The 8,075-nt window shown below is 45.0% G+C and overlaps 1 long non-coding RNA gene across 2 annotated transcripts; it reads right to left on the bottom strand.

Annotated features, from left to right (window-relative positions):
• Window positions 1-2,574: 2,574 nt before the first annotated feature.
• Window positions 2,575-8,039, bottom strand: LOC119156543. Of its 2 annotated transcripts, none has more exons than XR_005107183.1 (4): window positions 7,856-8,039; window positions 6,426-7,519; window positions 5,425-5,545; window positions 2,575-5,298 (listed from the first exon to the last, which is right to left on the bottom strand). It is a non-coding gene; the product is annotated as an uncharacterized LOC119156543 (long non-coding RNA). The 2 variants fall into 2 exon arrangements; XR_005107184.1 differs by having other exon boundaries at window positions 6,453-7,519.
• Window positions 8,040-8,075: the final 36 nt, after the last annotated feature.

Raw genomic sequence — 8,075 nt, 5'->3', positions numbered from 1 at the left:
ATTAGCAATTTTCAAATAGCAAAAGTACCTTCGTAGCAGTGTCATGGGGGGAGCATTTGCTTTCACCTGCTGTATATCATATAGCAGATTTTTCTGGGGATTTTTAAATACATTCATTTTATAGGAGATATTTTTTTACTCATTTAAGCCTGTTTCACTTTCTGTTTGAAATAATACCAGATGGTGTTCACAGAGTGTCATACAGCATAAAGGGCAGATAAAGAAAAACTGAGGAGGCTCCTCAATCAACTTTTAAATTACACTTTAACCAGGACTTGCCCTCCTTGTGTTAGATCAGGAGAAGGGCTGGCAGAAGCATCTGCCTTATGCAAACATCAGATATAGACAATGTAAACATTAACTGAGGAAATGTGGAAAACAGACCTGCCTGGCGTAGCCCCTCATTTTCCTTCCTACAACCACCTGCAGTTCTCTCTGTGGCACTTGGCTGCAAGAGCCTTGCAGAGCTGCTCTCCCGCTCCTCTGAGCATATAGTTCCTTTCTAACAGGGTCACAAGGACAGCAAAGTAATATTCAAACCTCACAGTTGGCACCTAAAGCACCGGGCAACAAAGAAGCATCCTCTTCCAGCTGCAGTTGTTTTACTGGCAGCAGTTGGAAGTTCCTGTCAGAATCCCTCTTGGATTTGTTGGCAGATTGATTTCAAGAGAGCCCAGTTTACAGAGTAAACCCTTCCCGTCTTCCTGCTGCTGTGTCCTGCCCTTGCCCTCCCTCATGCAGTTGCTGAGCTGCTTACCCTGTGCTATCCCTGTGCCACAGATTACATACTCCAGCCGCAAACCTAAGCAATTTACAAAAAAAAACCCCAAACCAACCAAAACCAAAAAAAACCTCAAGCCACCTAAAAACCGCCTGGAGGAAAAATACCACAGTGGAAAAGTTAAGTATCAGTAACTACTGTTCTCCCTGGAAATGCCACAGTGAGGACAGAAAACCGGCTTCCCCATCGTTGGGTGTTCCAGAGTCTGAATGAGCTCTTGGTCCCTGTGGGCCTGACTGTGGATCATAGAATAACAGAATCATTTAGATTGGAAAAGACCTTTGAGATTATCAAGTCCAACTGTTAACCCAGGACCACCAAGCCCTTGAAAGATGCTCTGACCTTGACTTACTGATGAAGGGGGAGCTGAGTCCTTTTAACTTCCAGATTCACTTCCCTCTTTCCCTCCTCCTCCGCCTCAGGTTAGTGCCTGAAGAGAGAAGGAGAGCAGGGTCATCTCGAGCTGAAAACACCAGTAGGACGGGCTCAAAAATCCTGGCTGTGAAATAAAGCAAAGCAAAGCAGAGCAGGCAGAGGATGCTACGAGCTAGTGGTGTCCCTGGCGTGGCTTTATCCATGCCAGGCCAAACGAGGAATGCCAAAGCCAGCCACCCACTCCTGCACGAGGCACGCTGCAGCGCACAATTTTAGATCAACTTTTCGGATGAGAAAGTTTTATACATATAGATCCTATACATACTACTATGAGTTCTAGAAAGCTTGTATTTGCCTTATTTCCTTATATTTGAGTCTAAATTCTGCATGGAGTTGCACTGGGATAAATGCAGAGTAGATTCACACATTGGTAACATCACAAGAACAAGGCAGGAGACAGACTCTGTGGGTAATTCCTCCGCTCACGCTGGGTGGCCAGGAAGACGCGTCCCAGCAGGGGACCCCGAGGGACTGCCGTCCCCAGGTCCCCAGGCTGCACCTTCTGCCCATCGGCCTCGCTGTTCACCTCCTCCCTGTTGTGGGAAGGGAGGGCTGTATCACTTACTGCTGGGCTGACATTTCATCCAACTACTTCTCATACATTTTTAAAACCAAACCTAGAAACGTTGGGATCATCCAAGTTTGAACAAAATTCTTTGTTAGACTTTCTGGTAAAAATAGCATTTCTCAAACATTTTCCAATATGCAGTTCCTTAGTGGTTTTAACATAAGACCTACTGTTCAGCATTTAGAATGGAGATTATTGCTAGGGTTACCTTTTCTTTCAAATTAGCCAACTCTTGTTAGGAACTACAGCCTGTTCTGTGAAAGTCTCCACCTACTTGCCAACACAGCTATGCGACAGATGCGTTGACTTTTAAATACAGAAGATACAGGTCAGTTCTGTTAGGGACCTTTAGAGAAAGAGTGGTGATGGTTAACTATATTGAGTGAGGCCGACCCCCAGCTCGCTCCAGAGGATTCCTCAGGCTACCTGGGCATTTTATCTAATGAAAAAGGTTGACTGATTTGAGTCTTAACCTCTCTGATTAATCCCCCTCTGTAAAGTCAGAATAACACAGTAGATCTTTACCTGCTTTACCACTATGCTGTAAGGGTATGTAAGCTGATGTTTGCAAAACACTTAGATGTAAGACCCGGGACACTCACTTCTAACAAACTTTTGTAAGTCACAGGCACTTAACTGCTGAGCATGATTTATTATTGATTCTAATCAAATACTTCAAAGGGAGTTAGAGGAGAGTGGTATGAAACGGTCCCAGGCTCTGCTGCACACCGACACGGCACTGCAGCTTTTTCACTTAGAGCAGAAGGACGAAACAATCCTATCAGTGTAAGTGAACTGAGACTGAAGCAGCTGCTGAATGTTTTCAATAGGCTTCCTGGTAATGGCTGGTACAATTTTATTAAGGCTTTCCATTTTATTTAATAAAACATCGGATGATTTTATTTGTAATACAGCAACAGGTGCAGAAAACAAAAGGAACATTACTTTTTGTGTCCACAAAGAGTCCATTACTTACTGGCTGACACAGCAGGCACTCGTTTTGCCATGCATTTTTGTGGTTTGTGTTTTTTTTTTAATGTGAAAATAATGATCACTCAGAAACATACTTGGTTTATAATAAAAGACTTTTGAGAGAGGAATTAGTTTAGAGTTAGTAACAGCTTTAGGCGAATGGTTTCAGTGCAAGTTAAAGTAAAGAGAGCGCTATCTACTCAGTAAACACAGATCATGCTTTAGATATAGATCAAAGCATACTCTACAGGTGGTAACCACCATTAATCCTCATCATGTAAAACATAAACCAAACACAGAAAAGGCTAAGCTTATGATCCCATAAAGTACTCCGTAGCCTGGATCCAGTAAAGGATATCAGTGCTTATGAGGCCCTCTGGCAGTTTACCTTTACTAGTCAGTAAATGAAACGCAGAGAAGAGTCCCAGGTGACTCTCACTAGCCTTAACAGTAAATTCTTATTTTCTCTTTCTGGCATATGAATCTTCCACTAATAGTTAAGAAAAGCTGTTTGTTGGGAATAAGAAGATGTAGTTTTGAATTCTTCAGACTGAGGGTGGGACTGAAATTACACTTCACTGCTTTTTAGCTTCCTTTTAAATAGAAGTGCCACTATAGAATTTGTTTAAAATTGAAATCTACCAGGAGGTAGCAATATTCTAAAAGGTTACAGAAGATTACTCACTCTGTGTTGCTCACAAACAACAAAACAATGACAGTAGCATCACCCCTTGCACCCCATGTTGGCTTCAGTCTTAACAATTTTACTTTCTTGTCACAGTGACCAGTGAGCCATGTATCAGATCTTATAAATTACTGGTTCATACAACACGTTTTCAGAGCCTTGCTCTTCCCATCTTTCTTCTAGTTCCCTGAAAAATTCTTTGTGTCAAAGACAAGCCAATAGAAAAATAAAAAATAAAAATACCCCTGCATCATCATCATCATCATGAGCACCAGGAAAGGTTACACCTTGTACGGTGAAAGCATGCTGCAGTTACACAAATCAAGGAAACGCTACTACAAGGCTGACATCAACTACGTGCTGCATGTACTAGATTTTCATTGAACAAGCAGCGTTAGAGTTCTGTAACAAGATGCCTTCGAATTAAAATTACAATGGAAATAGTTTTTTCTCAACAAGAACTTCCTATGAACAAACCTGTTACTTTTAAGATGAGCACCTCAAATGATGCAAATCAAGATCCAAATGCACATAATCTGTGCTTTTAAAAGATTCCTGAAATGTAAATGGAAACATCTTGTAAATGGGACACTGGTCAAGTATTTTATTGAAAATTTAAAATCTTCGTAAACACCATACTGTTTTTTTCTGAGACATGCAGCCTTTCAGGAACAGCAACTGCACAACTGCTTGCTCATCAGCCATTGCAAAACTCCAGTTGCTGATCCCATGCTGACAAGGCATAAAATCTAATAGGGCATTAAACATGCTCAGCCAGGCAACACCCAGTTAAAGGTATACCCAGGCAAAAGGGAAGGATACAGGCGAGGCTGTGTCAGATTGGCACTCGTCTCTACATACAAATACATTCCAGACACAATGTTCTGCGCTCACCGCAGCCCACTGCCAGCTCTGCTCACGGCTGTTATGTCCATTTGTCTCCAAACTGAGACATGCCCAGCTCCTGGCTGCTCAGGATATTGATTTCTCGATAACAATTTTTCCAGGAGGTTACCTTGCAGTGTATAGCTTTCCCCACACAAGACATCAAACTGCATAAATACGCATTTGATCTCCCTGTCTTGCTCCCACGTGGCTTGAGGTGCCCAAAATGTCAAGGTAAGATTTCTTGAAATACACAGAGGTGGGGTTTAAACTTATTCCTTCTGCTCAACTGAATGAAGGGGCAGATTACAACTAGCTTTTGAAGCACAACACGTCCCAAGCAGGAAAAACTGGGGAAAAGTAAAAGATTCCGTTCTAACTACACACAAAGCACCCCCTCGAATCCTTCAAGTAATGGTAAAGAAGTTGCATTTGCTATCTACACCTACCCCTGTCTGAAGGGAACCTCCTGGCCCTAAATCAGGCAGCACTGAGGATGAAGCAGAAGGAACATGCAGAAACTCTCCTACTCCCCACTGGTCTTTGTAAGTGACTTCAAAAGCCGCAGCGAACCGTGGGGCCGCGGTGCTGAGCTTCGTCACAGAAGGGAGAAGGTAGAGACCGATCCCCACTCTATGAGGACACAAACTTTGTTCAGTCACTCTGTTTCTTTCAGAAACTGAACAAATTAGATTTGAAGTTAGAGTTGAAGTACTTGTTCCTTTCCCCTTTGTCTTAAAATCCTACCCTTACCATTAACAGAACCCAAAATATGAGCCACCAGCAGCAGGACACAGTCTTGAAAGCAGAAGGAAGCACCTATGCAAATATCTTCTGACTACAGGGGACACAGAAGGACAACATCATCATCTGAAGAAAACACAAACAGCTTTTGCAAGAGGTTTGATGTATCATTACATGCACCCTTCTCCTGGACGAGGCGGTCTCCTGTCTTATTTTCACATTCAGCTCCTGCATGCAAATATAAATTAATTCCTTAAACCTTTCTATTGCTGCACATGAATATAAATGCAGCCTCTTTAATCAAGCAGGATGGGCTCGAGCCATTATTAACAGAGTATGGTATTTGTCAAGTACCTGCAAGTTTTCCTGCGAAGCTGCAAGCGGAGTTGGTGCTAAAGAAGTCCTGCCCTTACCCCATACTCGATGTAAGCAGCTTCTAGCACAGCAGGGCATCCCATCTTGCAGTATCATTTCTCTGACAAACAGGAAGATGAGATGTGGCAATCAGAAGCAGAAAAGAATCACCTGAGAGCAATCAGTAAGTAGTAAGCAAACTTTCAAACAACTGCCACAGAGGGCCTTGGTGGAGGGAAAGGGAAGCCAAGTGTCTCAGCATTAACTCAGGATGTAACCTGGGCAGCACAGTGCTCCTGTGGGCCATGCTGAGGAGCCTGCTCGGAAGGCTCGCTGAGCCTGGAGCTGACGTACTGTGCTGCATACTCTGGAAGTCACATGCTCATCAGGATTTTTATCTGCAGAAAAAATGTCTGAACTGTCCCCATCCCCTCCTGGCTGTTCATTTCTACCAACCAGGTATCTCCCCACATAGGCCAGTACAGTAGTTTCTGCAGTCGTAAAGACAGACATGATCAGAAACAAAAACATCAGAAAGATACCACAAAAACAATTCATTAGCTACCACTGGGAAAATCACTTCTGTTGCTTTACTTGGGATTGGAACTAAGAAGAAAATTTGTGAGGTCATCACCACTCGGATACTTCTGAGTGGGTCCACACCATGGACCGGGTGCTCAGAATGTACAATACCCATCTCAGGTGTAAACATTTTCTCATTACATTGCAACTTGTCTAACAGCCCTAGTAAGTACTGTTTGGGTAAGAAAATATTGCCAGTGTGAATGCTGCCTCAGATTACTTTAAGCTCTCACATTTTTTCAGAATATAATACCGATCATCAACAAACCCAAAAATCTCCCAAAGGGTTTAGCTCTCCTCATTAGGTCCCAGAGTTCTGCCCAAGTTTCAGGCAATCTGATCTGCAGGAAGTATCTAAAAGATTTCATTTATTCTTGCCAGTCCCTAATTTTCGGGAAAGGAAGGATGTTAGACACTACCTCTTCCCAGATCATCTAGAGACTCACACTAGCAACTCCTGCTCAGTAAGCTAGTTCAGATGAGCATCCTGTGGAGGCAGAGGAGTGGCCGTCCTGGGCACAGGGCAGGTGCTGCAGCATGGAAGTCACAGGCTTCCAAGCCTCTCATTACATTTAATGCTGAATTACCAAAAACATAAAAGGGAAAAAATAAAGATGTCATAGTATTACAGCTACATTGTGTACATGCAGTGATCAGCAAACCACTGCCAATTAACTTAAGAAGCACCGTTCAGGTCCCTCAGCAAGCCATTCCTCCAGTGGGATGTGCAGCTGTCCTACACATGCCGGTAAATGGGAATTAAAACAACAAATGGAAAACTAAATTAGTACTTTGATCTGGAAGAGGTGAAGTACTGTTACCGTGAATCTTTAAATTTTATTAAGTAGATTGCCACAGGATGGCCAAGCTGAAAAGCCAACCCACTTATAAGGTTTTATATTTATTTCCAGGATTACCTGTTTTAATTCATCATTATTTTTAAACAAATAATGGGTATTTGCTAACCTCTCTCCTAAACTTTTTGTAATTATTGAGAATCTCTGAGGAAGAAGAATTGAGAGACCCACTTGTGAAAAAATCTTTTTGCCAGGGTAGCGTTCACAGTTAATATTTATTTATAGCCCTTTAACTGTATCATTACCAGAATGCAGTTGCCAGTTAAATATTAAGTTCCCTTGTGGAAGAGACTAAATACACAGTATTGAGGGTTTTTACAATCTTGTGTTGTATTTCAAAACCAGAAGCGTTCTACAAAACCATTACATGACGTCAAAAGTTTGAACTGTGTTGCAAATACACCACTAGCTGACTCCTGGAGTACTGATTCGATGGCTTAATCAAGGATAAAAGTAGAGCTATGCCGAAGAAGGTGAACTGTCTCATGTTTAGAGGCATGCTGCGTTCAGTACGGCAGTACGGAAGGGTAACGTCCATGTGGAAGCCTCAAAATCCACGGAATTGTGCATTGACCGTGCCCCAAGGGAAGCCGGGCACTTCCCCACGGAGGGCTCCGTGGGCAGGGACAGGAGATCTGTGCTGAGAGCTCTTCCACCTGTCAGACCAGAAAAGAAACAGAAATTGAGTTTTTCCAGTTTTTCCGCTGGGTGGTTGCAGGGCCATCGCTGGGAGGGGACCAGCATCCCCGCTCCTGCCCCGACACCTCTGTGTGTCTGGGACCGGCGCGTGTTTCCCAGCGGGGCCGAGTCCCAGAGCCAGCGCGGGGGCGAGCACACGCGGGGGGCACACACCGGCCTTCGCACGCCACGGCCGCACGCCCACCGCCGTGCCCGGCACCGGAGGCCACGGCCCCTGCCCCGAGAGCCACGGCCCCTGCCGCCGAGCCGCCCTCAGCCCCCGCAGCCTTTCCCCCCCTATGCCACACGGTTACCGCAGAAAGCGGTCACCCGCCCCCTGTGTGCTGGCTTCGGTGGCCCCGGAGGGCCGCGCCGCCCGGCCCTCGCCGCTCCGGTGACCAGCGGCGCCCCGCTCCCCCCGGCCCGCGCCGCCCCCAGCGCTTTTCCTCAGGGCGGCCCCGGCCCCGAGAGGCAGGGCCGGCCGCAGCCCGCAGGCGGCGGGAGCCGAGCGGCCGGGTGTGTGCGGAGCGGTGC

Source organism: Falco rusticolus, chromosome 13, assembly GCF_015220075.1.
Source record: "Falco rusticolus isolate bFalRus1 chromosome 13, bFalRus1.pri, whole genome shotgun sequence".
NCBI classification, from domain to species: domain Eukaryota; kingdom Metazoa; phylum Chordata; class Aves; order Falconiformes; family Falconidae; genus Falco; species Falco rusticolus.
The sequence above is the reverse complement of the archived record's forward strand: the minus strand, read 5'-3'. Positions and strand labels throughout refer to the sequence as shown.